This window comes from Aricia agestis, chromosome 17 (genome assembly GCF_905147365.1).
Source record: "Aricia agestis chromosome 17, ilAriAges1.1, whole genome shotgun sequence".
Classification (NCBI taxonomy): Eukaryota; Metazoa; Arthropoda; class Insecta; order Lepidoptera; family Lycaenidae; genus Aricia; species Aricia agestis.
In genome coordinates, this window is record NC_056422.1 from 4,831,177 (window position 1) to 4,854,205 (window position 23,029).

General features: G+C 37.6%; 1 protein-coding gene across 1 annotated transcript in view; it reads right to left on the bottom strand.

The window, feature by feature from the left end:
- LOC121735187 (MOXD1 homolog 1-like) overlaps positions 1-23,029 on the bottom strand; it is a 103,478-nt gene that overhangs the window by 65,536 nt on the left and 14,913 nt on the right. The window contains exon 2 of the mRNA XM_042125907.1: positions 12,240-12,268. The gene's annotated coding sequence lies outside the window, so the exon portion shown is untranslated. The remainder of the gene's footprint in view (positions 1-12,239; positions 12,269-23,029) is intronic.

Consider the following 23,029-nt stretch of genomic DNA (forward strand, 5'->3'; position numbering starts at 1 on the left):
TACAGAGTGCAACCCGTTGTTTTTTCTTAGTTCTGACTTGTGTCCCAATCCCACCAACGAAGTATTTATGAAGTCCATAAAATTAATCAAATAAACTAGACTAGGTTAATTATTAGTACAAATCGTAAGATTTACAGTCGAGACAATTAAATCCATTAAGTATAATTTACTCTCATTAGTGCATTAATGTTAGTTTTTACTATTATTTATTTATGAATTGTAATAAAGTTTAGATTAAGTAATAATTGAAGAAATAGTTTAGAAGGCACAGTAAAACGGATTTGTTTTAAAGTGTAACCTGGATTAAACAACATTTTTCTCTCTTTTAAAGAGATGATATGATTTTGAGCCCAGTGTTAACTATAACCAGGAGGCTTACTCCGAAACTGCGTATTAAAAACTTCGGATCAGACCGAAAGGAGTCCGAAGTTTCGAGATGACCTTACCCCGAAGTTACCTCGGGCTTCCTATTCACGGGTAGTCACGTGACAAACTTCGGAGGCACGTGAGTCTTTACTCTTTACAAACGTCCGCGTCGGCCCGAGTCCCGAACTTTCAATATTTCGAAATTCGAAGTAGGAAACGACCCGCGGGTCTAAAATGGTCGCATTTAGCAATTCCTCTCAATCAATTCAGCAAATGAATTATCAATACTGTCAAACTGACAAATGTCAAATTGGTACGAATTACTACAGATCGACAAGGCTTTTTATGAACTTGAGCGGGGCCGCTGCACGTAAAGGAGAACTGTCAAAAATGACGTTTTTGTATGATGGCAGCGTTAGTTCCTTTTTTCGCCACGTTCATATAAGGCCTTGTCTATCTGTATGTAGACATGAATTGCAAGCAGAGTGACTATTTTGCAATTTTAAGAAAATGAATCATTAATAACGATTCATATTATGATTCTACAAAGCGACCATTTTAGCCCCGCCGATCATTCAGCCGAAACATTTTTGCAGTTCGGAGTAGACCTCCATACTTTGTTTCACTTCATCACATCGAATTTTTTCTTGTAAGCATTATATACATACTTATTAGACAAACATGGTAAGATTTTCTACCATATTTGTTCACAAGGACAGACACAATGGAGCACTTAGTTTTATCTATTTTTTATATCATCTCATAATTAGTGCGATGTAATTATAGAGGATACCAGATTGTATGGGAACGGAGACAATGGCTTCTAGGAAACCTTGATTTATAGCATACAGAGGTCATGAGTGTCATGACATAATGTTATGTCAGGTTATAATGAATAGCCGCGAACCGCTTTGAGAAAAGTATAGTACGGCCGTGCCTTTGCTAAAAAGCTTGGCTGGGGCACTGCCGTTCCCCCAGATAAACTGTCAATAAAAATATTTTATTGACGGTTTATAACAGTTTCTCGCCGAGAGGAAACGAAACGGGGCTCTTTTTACCGATATAGTAAAAAAATACAGAGTTAAAATGTCAAAAAGTGTATGTGCCAAGTGCCACTTAATATTATTTTTGAGTTGCGCCTGGTCTAGGTACAAGTTAGAAGCCGTCTACGTGAAGTTGCAGCAGACGACGTGTCGTCGCGACACTACTGGTTTCTATGTATTTCTATGAAGTGTCGCTAGCTTCGTGTCGCTGGCTGCGGAGGGTATAGCTATAATATTATATTAATACGTGAGCCAAAAACTTTGTATCGCTTTTGACGAAAAATGGGGAAACGTAGGTGAATGAAATTATGCACAGTTATTGTTTATATGGTGAAGGAGTGCATCGATCTAATATTAATTTGAAATTATGCTTTTAAATCATACATTTTTAAACAAATAAAATATTACACACACTACTTGACACACACGACCATTGGGCGATCTCTAGTTATATGAAATACATATAAAGCAGTAGTGTCGCTGCGACACGTCGTCTGCGGTTGCTTCATGTCGCCCGCTGCCAAACGGCACCTTTATACAAGTATAGTTTCCGTGAGGCTGGAACTTTGTACATCTATGTTAATAATTGATACCAAAATCGAAACACAAAATCCGTCATTTCGAGAATATGTATTTAAAATATCCATCATGTATTTTAGCCAAGCCTTAGCAGAACCATTTTGTTTTTTGCATAATACGTGTTACTCGTGTTAGCAACTGGGCTATTAAATAATAAAAAATATATAACTGTCATGAATCACTTCAACAAAACGAGATCAACGGCCGCTCACCTGTCACGTCACGACGTGACATTCCGGCGCTTTTTGCGAATGACGCGCGTGACGCAATTCGTCCCACACCGGGGGCCGATTCTTGTACTTCGAATGTAGATTAGCAGTAAGAGTAAGCTGTATGCAAATTGCAAACATACTCGTAGTACTCTCTCAAACAAAAGTGTGGCAGCTTGCACTCTAAGCGAAGTTCGACACATGAGAACCAGTAAGCAGTAAGAGAAACATGCTGTCTCACACAAAAGTGTGACAGCTTTGAGCTTGCAATCTAAGCGAAGTTTGAGACGTGCGAACCAGGGGCCCGATTCTCAAGCGTCGAAACTAAAATATCGCTTCAAGCACAGGCTGTATCTCATTCGCGCTTACATAATATGCTGTCTAAGCCGAGTGTGACAGACTGCGATCGAAAAGACATTCGAGTCATGAAAATCAGGACCCTGGGTCTACGATTTTATATCAAGTGTCACGCGCACGCGTTTACTGATAGAAGTTTTGCTCCAATAAATCATATTTTCTTTACAGTGAAAATATTTTTGTATGAAAGGTGGTTTTGTGTGGAAATATGGGGAAAGTATTAAAGTAAGTATGTCACGCTTACTGTTTAGGTGGACTCCTCGCATTACTTGTCTTATAAATAACTTATTAATACACGAAAGTAAGGTGTTTTTTTTTTTAATTTTTTTATTACTATAATTAGGGTCGTCTATGGGCCAGTCGCCCATATCCTTTGTTTGTCTCTTTAACATAATAATTTTGTCTCGTACCAAGATAACACTTTCTCTTAATCTACTGGAAGTAAAGTAAGGTGTTTAATTGTATACTACATTATTTCTAAAAAAAAGAAATAAAACAAGAAAATTACGATCTTTAAACTAGTATTTTATTATAGTTTTCACATGTACGTTGGACGGTGGTGTACCATAATTATTTCGTAATACATTGCAACATTTGTAACACCTTATCATGGCATTTCGGCCTATATTTTCACACATTGTTTTAAAATTTGGCGCCACAGACCAACAAAACATTCGCAAGAGTTACGAAAGTGCTGCCAAGCGTGAACATTCCGGTTCCGGACGGTGCGCAGGCGCAGAACAGGAGCATACATTTTTTGTGGACTTCCAGAGACCATTCTTGAAGAAATGGTGCAGGGGCTTATTCTCGTAACTAGAATATCGATGTTTTATTGACATTGGGTGAGTACTATTATATATTCTGTGCACTGGGTGACATTCGAGGCAAGAGAATAGGGCCCCGATAGTAAAGAATGTAAGACAGTGAGTTTCTAAAATACTAGAGTAGCAATGTCTTACAAAAGATTCTCAGAAATGCGTAACCACTTTTTTGTTCAAAAGACAATGTCAAGTCATATATTCGTTATGTCATTATGTATGTGAGATATGCCTGCAGGCATCTTCGAAGTGGCAACGCGTTGCTACCGTAAACTTCCAATCTAGTTACGTTAGTAACATAGAATATCATTGATGTAAGAGACAATACTAATTACTCGTAATCTGGCCAATTTTGACAAAGCCGACCAAATTACGCTGGTCTGCCACCTGCCAAAGTATCAATTTCTGTGATAGTCTTGAGCGCATAATATAAAGGTCAGTGATCTATTTCAATAAATTTATTAATTAATTTAAGTGGGCTAAATCGAATAATTATCCGATTTCACGTTTCCGATAAACATTCAAACCCAAATACTCGTCTAAAATTGATTGCTTCCTCTATTCGGCCGATTCCGGATTTAGGCGCTATTTGTGGTTCTCTTATCTGAGAATTGAGGCCTTTTATGTATTCGAATATGGGAGAGATTATCGGCACGAATGTGTCGGCTCTACCGGATTAGTCTCACAGAAACCCAGCGACCTATGTTGTGTTTTTGGGGTCCTTTAAAGAAGTACTCGATCAAGTTATCAATGACGTAATGAAGAGTCAAAAGCTATGACACCAATATGATCTATAATCTAGTAAAAGGTGCAGAGTTTCCTTGTGTATTGCGTACACACTTAGGCACTATATATGCCTATTTGCAATGAGTTTCTAAAATACTTAGTAACATAGAATATCATTGCCTATTTGTGTACGTATTGTTTTATGGTTGTCGGTGGCCTTGCAAAAATAAAAACTGTTTCCTTAAGTAAACTTACTAGTTACTTACAATAACTTACAAGTTACTACTAAATTTAATGTTGTATGGCTGTTTACTGTTTATTTATTGAAAAAACATACTTTTCATCTGTTCACGCACAAGATATATCTGCTATCCTGGTCTAGCTGACGTACAATACCTGTAGCAGCCCATTGGTCGTCCATCACGCGATAATTGCAGCGATTGGCCGCCGATGACGTGATACGCGGTCGAAGCTGCCGTGAGAACCCCTCATACGCACCTACTTTCGATTCTGAATTCTCCATCTTGAAATACGCATTGTAACCCCTTCACATTTTCGCTAAAAATCGCTAACTACAATTGTAAAAATTTGTAATAATATACGCAAGAAGTCGAGCCAGCTGTTTTCTTCACTGCCCAAATAAAAGGCCAAACCAAGCCAGCCAAAACACGAAAACACCATCTTATTTAATGTTAACATTCATACAAACTTGTATGGGAGAAAATCACAATTTCCAATACAAATATATTACAGTCGAGTATACTGGCGCCAGTACCGGAAAGAAAACTCGTCTGTTACTTGCACAAAAAAGTGAATCGCTTAACATTAGATTGATTAAAGGAGTGAGCACACTGAGACGCGCCGTGCCGGGGCTCACCGTGCCGGGGCTCAGCGTGCCGGGGCTTATCGCAAAAATCCGCCTCCATACAATTTGTATGGAAGCGGATGCGCGTATCGCACACTGTGTCGGGGCGCAGCGGATTTCCACTTCCATACAAATTGTATGGAGGCGGATTTTTGCGATGAGCCCCGGCACGCTGAGCCCCGGCACGGCCCGTCTCAGTGTGCTCACTTCTTAAATTGTAAAAACAGTTACAAGACAGACTTGCAAATAAAATCTTAGCTACACACTATCGAAGTTAGTTTGAAAGTTCCTACTTTTTCTGAAATCCTAATCTTTTGAAACGTGGTAGAGCCATGCTTCGGCACGAATGGGCCGGCTCGATCGGAGAAATACCACGAGCTCACAGAAAGCCGGCGTGAAACTGCGCCTGCGCTGGGTTTCGCCGAGTGAGTGAGTTTACCGGACGCCCAATTTTTTTTTTTTTTTTTTTATGAAATAAGGGGGCAAACGAGCAAACGGGTCACCTGATGGAAAGCAACTTCCGTCGCCCATGGACACTCGCAGCATCAGAAGAGCTGCAAGTGCGTTGCCGGCCTTTAAAGAGGGAATAGGGTAATAGGGGAGGGTAGGGAAGGGAAGGGAATAGGGGAGGGTAGGGAAGGGAATAGGGTAGGGAATTGGGCCTCCGGTAAACTCACTCTCTTTTCACAATTCCCTATCCTTCCCTTCCCTATTCCCTTCCTTACCTCCTCTACCCTGTAATCCTATTCCCTCTTAAAAGGCCCAATCCCCTACCCTATTCCCTTCCCTACCCTTCCCTATTCCCTTCCTTACCTCCCCTACCATGTAATCCTATTCCCTCTTAAAAGGCCGGCAACGCACCTGCAGCTCTTCTGATGTTGCGTGTGTCCATGGGCGACGGAAGTTGTTTTCCATCAGGTATCAGGTGACCCGTTTGCTCATTTGCCCCCTTATTTCATAAAAAAAAAGTTGTCATATTTTCTCCTCGCTTGGTCGGAAGATCTTCATTTGAGGATTCATACCCTTAAGAATATTACGAAGTTTATGGCAAAGGACTTTCGTCGAGTTCTGTAGTATAGAATAATTTTCTTGACATAATAATATGTGATATATTATGTCTTTATATTAATCACATACTGAAACCCAAAGATTCTCTACCTGAGTTCTGAGATGGCAGAAATATCAAGATGCACTTACTGAGTGTTGTTTACATCGATACAGCAACTCGCGCCAGTACCGCTAGCTTGCAGCGCTGCACTGGAACGAACTCAAACTCAATTTTTTTCATTCAGAATAAATTTTTGCAAATGTTCTACATGATGCCTACCAGCGGTTCGGGAACTAACCCGGCGAAAAAGAACTTTGACTGAGAATTAAAAATATTATGTTCCCAAATCCAATCTAGTGCTCCAGCTCTAGAACCCAGCTATGGCTTCTGCTACTATATCAAAGTGAATCAGCAATCCAGAAACTAGACTATCAACATGGGCGACTGATATAATATTATATTTGTATTGAACATGGCGACATTAATCAATATTTTAGTACTCAGCGAAATTGATATTAAAAAACAGATTTCTATCAACCTTCTAACTTTTACTTACAAAAAAAATAAATTCTAATAAGTCACAATTACTTAAAGCTGCATGTACCCTATTTCACAAAATAAAGAGATTAGCAACTAAAACATAAAATGTAATCCATCAATTACATGACTAAAATCTTTTTTGTGTAATTTTCAAATAAAAATTCTGAGATGGCAGAAATAAAAGTACAAATATTATTATTTATTTAGCCCTAAGCGATGAGGTTTTGTTAAATATAATCTGTGTTTATTCAAGGTTTAGCTAATACAACAGTGCTTTTAGGACTTTGAAACTTCGACCCCAAATCTAGCCAAGGACTTTACAAGGACTCTTTAGAGTTTGAACCCTTCTCATCGCTTTTTACTCAATCATAATATAATAGGCATAGAGAATAATATAATATAATAATATTACTAGATGACGCCCACAAAATTCGTTGCGCCAAATTTCCTTTATCGAGCGGAAATCCTTCATTTTTTTTTCAGGATAAAAAATGTCCTATTTGTTTTTAGACTCAAAGCCATACCCAACAAAATAGGTCCAGCGGTTTGGGCGTAAAGAGGTAACAGACAGACAAACACACACTCTCGAATTTATCTATATATATATAAAACTCAAAGGTGACTGACTGATTGACATAGTGATCTATCAACGCACAGCCCAAACCACTGGACGGATCGGGCTGAAATTTGGCATGCAGGTAGATGCTATAACGAAGGCATCCGCTAAGAAAGGATTTTGATAAATTCCAACCCCAAGGGGTTCAAATAGGGGATGAAAGTTTGTATATAATAATACTTCTTAACGCGAGCGAAGCCGCGGGCAAAAGCTCGTAAATAATAATATTAGTATGGCTAGAAGCGATTGAACATTCTAATCTACAATCTACTGGCAAAATAACAAAACGCATTCCTGTCACTGGCATGCAAGTAAAGCAACGCAGAATGTCCCTTTGCATTTCGCGCCGTCTCGGACAAGGATATATTTAAATGAGGACTGTTGTTTTATTTTCAAGGATACAAAATATGATTTGTGATACGGATCTCCAGATTGTTTTTTTTCTGGTGATTATTTTGTTAGTAGGAATGCGACGGGGTTTCAAAGGGTTTTTGTCGTCTTGTGCTAATGAAATGGGATGTTAGCGAAGCGAAGGATTTTAAATTTGAAAACTGTCTTATAATAACTGTTGTGTAGTTGTGTTGTGTGTGTGTTCTTTACGAAGTTCAATGAAATTTTTACATTAGTTCGCTTGAGATATAGGTAGAGATTACTAAAATATAGTAATTAGTAAGCAGAAACTTTAGGCACTTTTCGTTCATAGTTTTAATCCAGTTTCCGTTCGCATATTTATAATATGTGCTCTATAAAGATACCAAGCTAATTTGTGCGTGAGCCCGATACGGTCCAGTATAAACTATAAAGATGGCCTACTGAATATTGTATCTATCTTGATCTATGTCTGTGTGTATCTACAATCCATACTAATATTATAAATTCGAAAGTATGTATGTCTATCTGTTACCTCTTCATGCCCAAAACGCTGAAATTAGGAAGATACTTGAGTCCCGGGAAAGGACATAGGATACTTTTTATCGTAAAAAATGAACGCTTTCCGCGCGATATACAAATTTAGGCGAATCGGAGTTGCGGGCGTTATTTAGTAAATAATATAGTTTATTGAAATTTATCTTTATTCTTAGTATCAAAATAATGCATAATCGCTTCACAGGCGCAAGCACTATCTATCTGTTCAGCAAGTTTGCTTTCAAGTACCCTGAAACACTCTACTGTATTATTATTATACTATGCCTCAATAACTCTACTCACTACTGTATCATATTATACTGTGGCTGTTACGCTACGTTACTGCACAGCTGCACAATTTCTCCGCTAATGGCACACTTCCACCACACTTCTCAGCAAAAACTTAACACGCTTAAAGCGATCATATTAGATGTAGAAAACAACGTTTGAGTAAATAAGAGCGTGCCATAACGTGCCAGTACTGTACATTGTACAATGAAAATAATATATAGCCATGTGTCAGAGAAATTATAGGCTGGCTTTCCTATTTAGTCGGGTTATGTTCCACCTAAAGATAGTTGACTTGATTTATTAGTTAACTCTAAGTAATAACGTATTTTCTTTGAACCATCACATTAATTTGCACTGAGCACATTGCACTAGGTTTTTAAAGTGAAAATCTTTTTTTTTTTTATGAAATAAGGAGGCAAACGAGCAAACGGGTCACCTGATGGAAAACAACTTCCGTCGCCCATGGACACTCGCAGCATCAGAAGAGCTGCAGGTGCGTTGCCGGCCTTTTAAAAGGAAAACGGGTAATAGGGGAGGGTATGGATGGGAAGGGAAGGGAAGAGAATAGGGAAGGGTAGGGAAGGGAATAGGGGAGGATAGGGAAGGGAATTGGGCCTCCGGTAAACTCACTCACTCGGCGAAACACAGCGCAAGCGCTGTTTCACGCCGGTTTTCTGTGAGAACGTGGTATTTCTTAGGTCGAGCCGGCCCATTCGTGCCGAAGCATGGCTCTCCCACGTATGAATTAAAGTTTTCTGATGCGTGTGCTAACTGCTAGCTCGTATCTTCTTTTTACTCGACTACGCCCGGTGAGTTATGTTTTTGGAATGTTTCTGAATGTTACATGTATCATGTATATTATATTATCCAAACCAAATTTACGAGTGTTCAAAAATACGACGAAACGTTTCGAGAAAAGGTAGGTAGTGCCCTTGCGCGCTTCGCTTGGCTCATCTTGGCGGGGGCACTGCGTGCCCCCAGATTTCTTTTCAAGTAAATTCTTATAAGCACCATTTTATTGATTACAAGTATTTCACTCGCGTCAGAACTCAGACACTAGACTGAAAAGACACGTGAAAGTCTCTTTCTACAGCGCGGCGAAAACGTTTGGCAGCTAGGCCTAAGTTACGAAACTGTTTTGAGACTCAAACAATCGGACGAGAATGCCGCGTCCTGCTCTAACAACCTCATTTCACGTTTGTTAGAGTAGGATGCGGCATTCTCGTTCAATTGTTTGAGTCTCAAAACGGTTTCGTGGTACTTTTCGGTTTCGACTTTCGGAGTGTCGATGTTTTCTTTCTCTGAGATAGAGACAAACTCTACCACAAACATTTCACTTTTCACTTAGCTTTGATCAGCAATAACTATATCGCCGTTATCGTAAATCGTTTATCACGCTAACCGGGGTTAAGGAACTACGAGTGATGCTGCCCAGATCTGTTTATTATCTCAATTTAGATAGGTACGTTCAATTACATTTAGAACCCTCATGAAAGAAAAAATGCAATGCTTTTCTTATGAGTTTGATATCTATATCGAACCAATATTTAAAAACACATTCACTTCCAAAATAATAATGAATCTTCCTCATCGAAAAAACAAATTCAAAAGATTGTAATTTTATATTATGGTTCTTGTAAGTACCGTAAATATAATCGTAACCACAAGTTAAACCTGGTTTAAACTTTGACATTTCTGTTCAGGTACTTGATAATAAACGGAATAATTTGCATGTTAATCGGTTGTGATGAACGCTTTCCCAAGAGTGCCGTAACCAAATGGTGATTAAACGGCAGATATTTGACTAATGTCCTCTATAGACGCAATTTATATTAATATGTATTACGTTAAGTAAATAGGAATAAACATATAAAACCCTTGAAAAAGCGTTATATTTATTTAAATATAAATAACGCTTTTTCACGGGTTCGTCAATTTGGAAAATATTCCCGACATAAAAACTTTGATTTCTCTAAGGTTTTTTTTATACTTCTTTCTGACGCATCCAGGGTCTATTTTGCCAGATTTTAGATACAAACTTAGAAACAAGTTTTTTTGTTGTTCCGGGGGGAAATTGGAATTAATTTTGAAGCTGCTAGAAAGGTACTTCAATTCTTCTATTGCATTACTTTTTCAACTATGTTTGAAGAAGTAATGCAATAGAAGAATTGAAGATAGCTTCAGATTGTGATAACTGATAATCCTTGTAATTGGCAAGTTGACATTCTAAAGGAGGCAAATACCATCGAAATATCAGAAGCAAAGGTTATTGAACCGACATAGAACAGCGAAGATTAACGACCAATGATTGCGGGAGACATTTCCAAATGTTATATATATAGAACCTTAGTTAAGCAACATTGAAGGCTTGCGCTGATGTGGATTAAAGGTAATCCTGGGTTTTAATCCCTTGATACAAATAACAAATCTTGAGGTGACGGAAAAATATATTTAGCGTAACTCTTCTGATGTTTGCGAGTGTTCATGGATAAGGATAGTTGCTTACCATCAAGTGACTTTGCTCGTTTACCCCCATTTTATATAAAAAAATCTAACCCAGGGTTAATTTTAACTTGCTGGCTGTTGTGAAAAGATTTTCTGAGCCTAATTAGATCTTCTACGTGTTCGGGGATTGCTATATCAACATTCAACACCCTTTCGCATTAACAATATTATTTAGTAAATGCGAAATAATTTTTTTAATAAATGCGAAATTGGCCATATTTGGAAGGTTCACAAACGTTACAAATGATCACGATTTGTTTGTAACTTATATTTTATGTGAAAACCCGTTTTCATTTAAGGGATTAATTAATACAAAAGACAGACAGACACGTCATATTTTCTTCATAAAACAAAAAAAGTAAAGATTCTAAGGCTTGCAATCAATCTTAAACCCTACAAGAATGACAAAGATACATTAGAAATAAAGTTTAATACGAAACATAAAATAAATAATAGAGAAGTAAATTCTATACGTACACTGCCCTATACGTTACTAAACGGATGATCGATTAGACAAGTTTCACACTGGAGAAAATATAAATAGAGAAATAACAGAAATCTATATAACTGGAATAAAATGTAAAAGTAGACAAAAGAATACTTGGAAATGCGAGAAACAAGCAAGAAGCAACCGTGCGAAGTAGAGATATTAATTAATAGAATAGACATGGAAATTCATCGTTTTATTGTGTTATGCACAAATCACCCGCAATTGTTCAACAGATAATAGATTCCGCGGAAGCTTTTACTATTAATCTTCCCGATGTGAATTATTATCAGAATGATATCCGTACGTTCGCAAGCTTCAAAATTGATAACACTTAACAGTAGACTGAATTGCATTACACAATGCATTTATCAATAAAATAACCGTTTACAATCTGAACTCGGTTCGAATACAAGATTTCGTTTGCCCAAAAAGAAACCAAAATCACAAATTCAACACAACCATAACCATCAAGGAAACTACACCCTCAAACGAATTCCAATTCAATGTACACGTGTTAAAGTGCTGTTTACGTTGCCCCAAAATTTAACCGTTACAGCTTATTGTAAGGGAAGCGATCCATTCATTGTAACTCTCGATACTATCCCGGAATCTTGCTCGGGCATTCCCTGTCTTGTTGCGTGGAAGTAGAGTATATATTTCGTTGAGAAGATACGGGTCGGTTCAGGCGTTTAGAATGTTCTGGTAACACTGAACGGACGTTGAAAAAAGGGGCACGACGGGAACACACCTGTCAGTGGAGTTGCCAGTTTTTGAAGAGTACGGGTGAATGGGGGCCTCAAATTTGGTAAATTTCGATTTTACCAACCTACGTCTGCTGAAGTGACAACTGACATTTGGAAAAAATCAAGAAAATACTCACAGATTCGGGTGTTATGATCGTGATGCTACCTGGAAAAAAAAGTCAATTATTAAACAAATATGTAGTCGAAATACGATAATCGAAAGGCTTTAAGAGGATACCACAGCGGCTAGAGAAATGAAAAAAAAGTACGTGTAATATCTATAGCTGTCTCCCTTACCTCAAGCCTATACCGCAAAACGCGATAGAGACAACTGCAGAAAATCCAGAAAATCAACGATTCGTTGTCCCCTGATTCCTTCTCCAAAACTTAACCGATTTAAGTACTTTTTTCATTAAAGATTAAAAAAAGGCTTGAGCTGTGTTCCTATGTTTTGCTTTTTTTGTGTAATCTATCCAAATCTGTTTTCTGGACGTTTGAACACAGTGGAAAATCTGGCCATTTTTTTGGGTTTTTGAACGTTCATATCTTATTTAATAATTAAATTATGAAAAAAAAGAAAACATAGGGACATTGTATTAGTGGCCTTAGATATTCAGGAAAAAAATTATAACTCTACTAGCATTATCCAGGGAGGAAACAGGGGACAGCGTTTGTATGGAAAAAATGGCGGTGTGGAATCCTCTTAACAAGGCATTAATCCTTCGATCGTGGATTCTTGGAAAAATCTATTGTTATTCTATTGTATCTCGCTCACCGGTGAGCTTATGGGCCATGGGACTTGATGGATTAATAAGAACTAGATGTTCCTAACTTATAACAAAAAGTGAACAAAACTTGATAGTGATAAACAAGATGTGTCTTGTATTATCAGTTCTCGAATAATTGAGCCTTAATCCCACACAATGCATTCTTCCAGTGAAACCCCAAAAGCGAACGCTACAGAACAAACAAGTGATCAATAAAAAGTGTAACTTTTTATACAAATCCACTTTTTACGAGGAAACCATCAATATCCGGTGTTCCTCGGATCTGGAAGATAGTTTTTATAACTCCAGTTATCGGCTTAACAAAAGTCTAAGGATTAAGCAATTCAACTAATAGTCTCATGCAGAGGAATTCGTAATTGGAACAGTGAAGTAAAATTCTCTTATTACTGGACGAAATCTGCCAAGGCGATTTACTTCCCCGGACGCTAAGGTGATTTGGACACCTGATAGTTAGTATCCTGCATTTCACACTGCACCAGGATTTTTGGTTTTCTTCTTAACGTGCCATGCTTCGGCACGAATGGGCCGGCTCGACCGGAGTAATATCACGTTCTCACAGAAAACCGGCGTGAAACAGCGCTTGCGCTGTGTTTCGCCGAGTGAGTGAGTTTACCGGAGGCCCAATCCCCTACCCTATTCCCTTCTCTGCCCTCCCCTATTCCCTTCCCTTCCCTACCTTCCCCTATTCCCTTCCCTTCCCTACCCTCCCCTATTACCCTATTCCCTCTCAAAAGGCCGGCTACGCACTTGCAGCTCTTCTGATGCTGCGAGTGTCCATGGGCGACAGATGTTGCTTTCCATCAGGTGACCCGTTTGCTCGTTTGCCCCTTATTTCATTAAAAAAAGCTAAAGACTTTGTAGAGCCTGCCAATCTTGTCCCTGTCATTTTACCAGCCAGAAACAGTTACATCAAATGTTTTAAGGAGACAGTTTTAACGTCTTTGATGTCATGCCTACCTTGGATTAAGCATTTTATCACAACAATCTGGGACCCACAGCCCATGTATCCAGTTTCTTTTCATTTAGCAGCAAAGAATTAGGATTCGCTTACAATTCAAGTCCAGTTCCGATGCAATCGCAACAAAAAGTTGCATTCTTCGTCGCTCCGAGCAAAGAAAAGACTTTGAAATGAAATCTGTGAGAACGTTTGCACTTTTATGGGGTTACCGTCTTCAGCATTGTTATCTGATTCGCGGTAATCAAGACTGGATTGAAAATGCAATTTACGCTGTTTGTTAAGTAACAATATTAACGGCAGAAAACTTGCCTTGTCTTCTTAAGAGAGATCCCGTTTTCTTGATGAAACTTTTAGAGACGTAAATTGTTTTCAAAAGGGGGATCATTTTTCGACTTAAGTCTTAAGTCTGCTTTACCTAAAGTTTTTCCGAAAGATGCCATGAATATGTACTTAATACATTTGCTGTACCAATAAGTATTTTAAATAAATCAGTTGCAACAAACGAGACACGCGTAATCCTTTTAGAATATTAATGGAGGTCTTGCAAATTTAATTATACCAAAGCTCCAAACACAATCGTAATTACGCCAAGACATTTTAACTGATTTGTCAATAATTAGTGAATTATTCTTGTTGTTTTCAGAAATGGATAATAAATCTTTCTTAACTAATAAATGCTCCTAATATAATATATAGATAACTAATATTACTTAATTTAAAAACAAATCTGGACAATAAATATTCTAAATAGTTTTAAAGTAAGAAATGTACTTACTGATTACACTAATAGCAAATCCCTTAAGTACCCCGTACACGGTAATTCAGCATGACCATTCATTTACGTGAATTACATGCTGCATGATGAACGTTCATTTTTCATCATGCAGCATGATAATTCAGGAGGATAATTCAAGAGTATAATAATGTTATTTACTAAACTAAAAAATACGTGGGAGAGCCATGCTTCGGCACGAATGGGCCGGCTCGACCGGAGAAATACCACGTTCTCATAGAAAACCGGCATGAAACAGCGCTTGCGCTGTGTTTCGCCGAGTGAGTGAGTTTACCGGAGGCCCAATCCCTTACCCTATTCCCTTCCCTTCCCATCCCTACCCTCCCCTCAGGGGCGTCTTTCCCATAGGTGCAACGTGTGCGGTGCACACGGGCGCCGCGGTCCTAGGGGCACCGAGCGCCGCTCGCACTTGGCGCGCGCCCGCGCTGGCCGGCCGCCACGGCCCACGCTTTATTGACCAACGTAAAAAGAACTCCAGTTTGCAAACATTTTTGGGTAATTTTTTTTTTAAAGAAGGCAGGTCTATGTAGCCCTGACGTCACTGCGACCCATGAGGATCTATTGTGACTCCTTCGCACTAGAGTATCATCCCCAACCCAATACTGCTCATAAATTGAACGATATGGTTGAGGTTGGTGCCACGAATTTCCTCTGTGGACGAGTATTCGTGGCGACCAAGGTGCCTGTTCCTGCTCTGTAGTAGAGCAGGGCAGTCGAGGAGAAGGTGAATAGGTGTTTCATCCTCCTCTTCACAGAATCTGCAAGTCCTAAACAGAATGGGTATTTGTAGCATAATTTTTGTGTAATATCCGAAGCTCTTCTTATATTTGTAGAATTACAGCAAAGCAAGGCGCGCTATTAGCGGCTCGGCTTTTGCAATATAAATATTATAATCTTTATTTTTCAACGTGAAATGAACCTTAAATGTGAAAAGCACAGTGTTCTAATTTAGAAAACAAACTGTGCCATGCTGGCTCTTCGGATGTAGAGAAGTTAGAGCTCTTCAATGAAATCGAATAATGAAATCGAATTAATACCGATGTTGTGATGATGTGATGTTTAATAAGTATATAACATGAAATTCAAAGTAAAATTGAAGTACTTAAGCGATATAAAATTTTATGTTTTGGGGTTAAGCTTGTTAGGGTCAGTCAAGACATCATGGTCAAAACCGAAAAAAACTTCAATCTACAAACAAATAACAATAGAGTTTGTTATCTATTTATATTGGAGAAATTTGACAGTACCTATACTAACTTGATGTGCTGTTATAGTTCGTCTGGTGGAACGAAGGAAGCCACCGCTTAGAGTCCTAACCCTCAAACGGCCGGACAAACTGTACTTTTACTTTGTACCCATTTCATTTTGACCGCGCGCGCGCTTCTTAGGGGGCGTTAGGGTAATGTTTGCACACGGGCGCCACATGGGCTAGAGACGGCCCTGCGGCTCCCCTATTACCCTATTCGCTCTTAAAAGGCCAGCAACGCACCTGCAGCTCTTCTGATGCTGCGAGTGTCCATGGGCGACGGAAGTTTCTTTCCATCAGGTGACCCGTTTGCTCGTTTGCCCCCTTATTTCATTAAAAAAATATACAAAATTTTAATTGTTCTCAATAGTTTATAATTTATATTATAAACTATTAAAAACTAATTATTATAATTTATGTTATAAACTATTAAAAATAATAATTAAAATTTAGTGCTGGTGTCTGTACACGGGTGGCGGGGCTTTTGTCATAAAAAACACACTCGTGTTAATAACAAGTTAATTAAAACTAGCGACCCGCCCCGGCGTCGCACGGGTAGGTATAAAATATATAGCCACTAAAAAACTGATTAAAATCGATAGCCTATGATCCTTCACGTGGGCTACTTCTTATCTGTGCCAAATAACATAAAAATTGCCGCAGTAGTTCGCGAGATAAGCCCTTTCAAATTATTTCCTCCGTTTTTTCCGCATTCTTCTATTAGTCTTAGCGTGATAAAATATAGCCTATAGACTTCCTCAATAAATGGACTATCTACTCAATATCTATTGACACCGCGCGCTATAAACTGAAGTCCACGCGGACGAAGTCGCGGGCAACAGCTAGTAAACTAATAAAATGAAATAAAAGAAATGCGAAAACAAGTTACCGCGTGGAGCTCGGAAAATTATCTCCTTCTCTATTCTATTATTAAATTTCGAAATTCAGAACAGAAGAAAAAAAAAACACATACCTATTATATCCGATAAGTATATATTTTTTAAATTTATGTTTAGGCACAGAATATATATTAGTAGTTCCAAGTTTAGGTTAAACATTTTAAGAAACATTTCAGTCTAAACTCTAAATTGCCAAAAATTAAAAAAAAAATTAGCTCGAATAAATGTATAATTTCACTAAAATATTTCACACACCATAATAACGGAAAATAAACAAAAAAAAACTTGAGAGGTGTCAAAGGACACCCGGGCTTAGATAGGTATTATTTCTTATGTAAGTAATAAAAACCTGTATAGGGGAAGGCAAAATTGTATATTTAAGGCAAACCTCGTCTTACATCAACAAATATAGCTTTACTATTAAATTTTTTATAGAATATCTTTATTATTAATCACTCTACAATTCCTATTAATCACACAGGCCATTTTGCCTGCGTGTGAAGGTAAAATGGACCACGGTAAAGGGCAAAATGGTCCCAATGCATATGTCATTTGGGGAATACCTTTTACAAATAAATGTTGTGTACAACTAAACTACAATGTGCCTAGAGGAGACAAATCATGCACTGCACCCGTCTTTTTTGTTTTTAGGTTCTCATGAATAAATGTCACATTTTGAAGTTAACCGTTTTACCCCTTTCATTCTTTACATACTGTATTAAAGTTAAAATCATGCAGACCACTGTGTCATATCATTAAATAGAAAATATTAATTATAACAAAAGTGCGGACTGGTCAAAAATTGTGTTTTTTACATCAAAATGTGAAAAAAATATTTAACCGCAATAAAAATCCGCTGTTCCGTATGACAGTTTCGCCGGCAATGACCGAGAACGGGAAGGGCCCGAGTAATTAGTAGCGTTACCTAGCAAATAGATGGCCCTAGTAGGTTTCAAGTAATTTGACCGTTCCGTTTTGCCTGCATGGTCCGTTTTGCATGCAGTTCCCCTACACTCAAAAATAGACGTCGCTTCACCGCACTGTTCAATGCCAGAGAGGGGGAGAGAAACAAGCACTACCGCACGGCTTACAACTATTTAGCATTTTTGCTATAGTTGTTAAAGTAACTAGTATAATATGTAAACTGGACCTTCGTTCCATCCGGGTGTCCCTTGACACCTCTCAAGTTTTTTATGATGATAATCTTATTCATTGCACCGTGAATAAATTATTGTACAAATATTTCCGGTTTCCCACACCGGTTTCGGTGACGGTGACGGTGGCCGGTTTCATTGAGACCATCCCACAGGAGTAATTTTATAGTGCTCAAATGTGTGCACAGTACACAAGAGTAGGTATACTCTCTATTCCTTTTACTCTCCTAGCCCAGTGGGCCGAAAGAACGACACGACTGGCGAAAGATCAGGCGCAGGGCCGACTTTTTACATGCCCATCCGACGCATGGATCATTACTTGTCAGACGATTAGGTGATCAGCCTGCATTGTCCTAACCAATCTTGGAAATAAAATATTGTTTCCAACGCGAGAATCAAACCCACGACCACGCTAAACCACTGGACCACGGAGATCACGATACGTTCTTGTAAATACTTACCGACGTTTTTTGTATAAATTAAATTGAAAAAGTTATTTCATCATCATCATCATCATATCAGCCTATATTCGTCCAAAAGTTATTTATTAGCAATAAAATATTATATTATGGCAAAATATATTAGGTATTTGATTTATTAATTTTGCGCACATTAACAGTTTGTATGCCCTGTTCAAAGAAACGCATAATTTTTTTTAAGTGTTCGGGAGCACCTCCCATGGGCATGCCGATGACATGCCGATCGCGCGATCCGCTGCATTATTGCATGACGAAAAATTAAACCACTTGTAAATCAATGTACAGCACGTAGTTTGCATGTCATTCGCATCATTCACTACAATAAACGATCATGCGTGAATTACAGCACGTGACTCATGTCGTGCTGAAAAATTAAAGAAGTTGTCATTCAATGTACAGCACGTTGTACAGCACGTAGTTTGCATGTAATTCGCATCATTCACTGCAATACACGATAATTCGTGCATTACAGCACGTAATGCATGTAATGCAGAATTACCGTTTAGCGAGCGCATTACTCCTCTGTCATCATTAACAGTCCTATCAAGTGAACATGATGACATATGATCAAAGCTATCTTCAATTAAATGTAACCATGTTACATCATAACCGGTCCAGTCAACAACCACGACTGGTTTTTCAACTTGCAGCCCATGAATTGTACCAATTTTTTATTGCGATCATTGTTTAGTGTGAGAAAAGGACAGGTTCTGAAAGGATACAAATATTTATTGGTACATGCTTTGATTGACGAGTGAAAGAATCTGCAAGCATTTTGTTGGAGATTTTTGAACCCATCACAAAAAATATGGATAAGGGTTATAAAGAATTATGTATTAAAAGACAATCTTGAACTTCGATAAGAATACATGTGATTACTTCTGTTACAGTAGATAATAGGTAGGTTGATCTGGATGGAAAAACATGATTTCAGTAAATATGTTACTTACTGGATGCGAATATCTTATATATAAAAATGGATTTTCAAATGTGTTAGTCGCGCTAAAACTCGAAAACGGCTAAACGGATTGAGCTGATTTTAGTCTTAAAAGTTAAAATATTCGTAGAAGGCCAGGGAAGGTTTTAAAGTGACACGAAGTTCACCGGGACAGCTAGTTAAATATATAAGTAAGTATATTTAAATTTTAAACACATGAATGGCAACAAAAGCTTTTAATACTTATCCAGAAAAAAACTAAGTACACTGTACAACAAAAAAAAATAATATGACAGTCACGGTTGTAATTGGCGCATACCGGTCCAAACCTCATTCATGCGCCCACGGGCATTCCGAAACAGATAAAAAACAGACGCCATTGTCGGAATAGGAACTAATTTGTAACTGCACTTTGTAGAGTGTAGAGTAACGCGTCGCTAAGACAGTAAAGTGAGGAAGGAACTTTGATGTAGATTCTTTTTTATTAAATAAGGGGGCAAACGAGCAAACGGGTCACCTGATGGTAAGCAACTACCGTGGCCCATGGACACTCGCAACATCAGAAGAGGTTGCAGGTGGGTTGCCGGCCTTTTAAGAGGGAATACGCTCTTTTCTTCTAGGCAAATAATCTTGTAAAGATTTAAAATGAGTTTTAGTCGATTTTGGATAAGTGCTTTCCTTGCAGTCTTTCGCATCTGCTTGAGGAACTAGAAGAATAATATTTTTAATGCTAGGTTTCATATAGGCCACATTAAAAAATACTAGCTGTCCCGGTGAACTTCCCGGTCACTTTAAAACCTTCCCTGGACTTCAAAGATTATTTTAAGACTAAAATCAGCCCAATCCGTCCAGTTTTTCCGTTTTCGAGTTTTAGCGCGACTAACACATTTGAAAATCCATTTTTATATATATAGACTAGCTGTCCCGGTGAACTTCGTGTCACTTTAAAACCTTCCCTGGACTTCTACGAATATTTTAAGACTAAAATCAGCCCAATCCGTTCAGCCGTTTTCGAGTTTTAGATATAATATAGATTATAGATGACTAACAAAATTAATATATTATGACGTAAAACTACTTATTTGTAAGTAAGTATTATCTGGTTTGTCTGTAGAAATAGACAAAAATTCGTCACAAAAAACGTTGAATCATCCAAAATTACTTATACACATTTCATCAAAAACAAAAAGGCATGCAGGTTGGAAGCCGTCATTAAACGTAAACCCCAACAATCATTTATCATCAAGCATCATTTGAGATAGTTATACGAACAAGCTTCTTCAGTTAAAAAAAAAACAAAGAAGATTCCGTATACCGTGCGTTCGAAATTCAAAATTAGATTTTTTTAATATTTGTTACTTATGGTCAAGACAAAGCAGGAATTATGTACTAAACGTCTTCTACTTTAGAAGTTTAGAGGTTTTTTTTTTATCATTACTTAAGTGCAAAGGGTTTAAAATCGAAAGTTATTTCTCGGTACAATTTCATACTCAACCATCTTTAAAAGCAAATAATTTTGAAAGTGATTAATTGTTCTAGTCTTTCAATTTGTTTTTAAAGCTACGTTTTGCAGTTAGTCCTGATTGTGAAAAGTAAGTTCAAAGAAAACTGGGTCAGGAAATAATATTAGGATAGAGGTCGACTCCTTAGACTGCCTTAGAGCATTTAAATGGTGCTACTTATAAAAGGGCTGAGAGATAATTTTGAAGCTAAGTCAATAACTTAGTAGTAACTTACTAAAGATGAAATTAGGGTAAGGATTACAATATAATGTTATATTGTAAATAAAATTAAATTACAGACTAAAAATAAATGTTAAACGATAAAAATTTGACTTATCGAAAACAATCGCAAATCACATTTTTATCTAAAAAATTCTAAGAAAAATAACAAGAATTTAATACAAAGGATTCCTAAAACTGATGGGTTATTAAATAAATTGGATACACTGGAGACTAATAACAGTAGTTACTGGAGTATCGATTGTAACCTCACTTATCTACTGAAATACTTACATCGAACATGGTAGAAGTTTGTTAGAAGATTCATCCGAAACATCTACACTAAACTTACTCTTTGTCGAGATAAAAGAAGTTGGTTGGTAGTATTTACATGCAGCATTTGATCAAATTTTATTTGAGGTTGTAAAAATAAAAGAAAGAATGCATTTAAGAAAATATTAAATAGCGCAAGCCACTCAAATTTGATATTCAAGAGTAATAATTCTTACAGAAAATCTTATCATTCCATGTTTTTGGAAATAAGCTTGAAGAGAGTCTGCCGATAATAAGAGTGCCGACGATTTGCTGATTATCTCTAAGTAAATGTTTTTTATATTCATATTTTGGATAGTTATAAATTAGTTATGGCAAGTATCTGCGATCTAATTCCTGATTATTCTCGCATGGCATGTAATTTAGTTGCCTCTTCTGAAGCTCGAAGAAATCGTAGATTATAAGAAGCTGCAGGAAATTAGATGTACCGTTTATTTCTGCAGATAATATCTCAACATCCGTTTGTAGTCTATGTTTATTTGTATGCTCTTAAATTAGTATGCACACTTATACGCAGTCTAATGGCATGAAATAAGTTAATAAGTCGCAGAGCTGAGTGGTTATTCAACCCTGTTACAAAGTTTTTCACTTTCAAAAAATGTTTGGTTTGTACCCAGGCTGAAGAAAATTATAGAGGGGCAATAAGAAGTTCGATTTTAGCTTATGTATTTAAGAATCAAAAACCAACCAAAAATAAAGATTCTCAATTCCTTTTTCAAAAAACATCGGCTTGCCATTTGCCTCCAAAATCTGAAAGGTTTCAAAGGAAATTTTGCAAATTAACGATAATCAAGTTACTGCAGACGATGATGCTATTATCTCCCGTAATTTTTGACACGCACAGCCCTTCACGCAAAAAACGGTAGCCGTATAAAAGCACCAGCTTTTTGTTTCCTCTAAAACATATGTAGGATATCCGCTCCTCAACCACAAGGGGGTCATTATGTGCCAAGTTATCCATATTTTTTGCCAAGCGCTGAAGCAATACCTGCCTCAAGGAAGATCGCACCTTAACGTGACGGGGTAGAGTTGCAAACGGTTAAGCAAGAATATGGCGTGGTTACTGCGATTAAATAATAATTACCGTGCTGAGCTAGAATGGAGCAAGTTGAAGGTATTGCTAATAAAAGCCGTATAAGCAGCTATCATGATAAAGGCTTCCTTTTGCATGCAGCTTTTGAAACGGATAAGAGTTTGAAGCTCGGAATTCAGATTTCACTACTAACAGAAGATTAAAAGGTAGTTGGGACGATAGTATGTAATGCTTAGTATATTCAAAAGGGAAACCAAATATGCTGACCTGTTTAATATTGGTGCTTTAGTGCACTGTGCGGTGTGCACATACCTATTCCTTTCTCTACATTTTCCCCTTAGGAAATCCTTTTGTGCCCTTCATGCAGCTAATTTCTTTTAAAATGTGCATAATGTACCCTTTTGCCCGTATAGCTTTGGACTACACTGCAAAATGTACCACTTTGCAACTGCCCTATATTACGCAATCTTACTATTACTATGATGTCATCAAATTCATTTCGAAGAAGAGGTTTCTGAATATGTGTCAGTCTATAACCTGGAAATATTTTGCTCAATTTAGGTATACATTACCTGATGAATCAAAA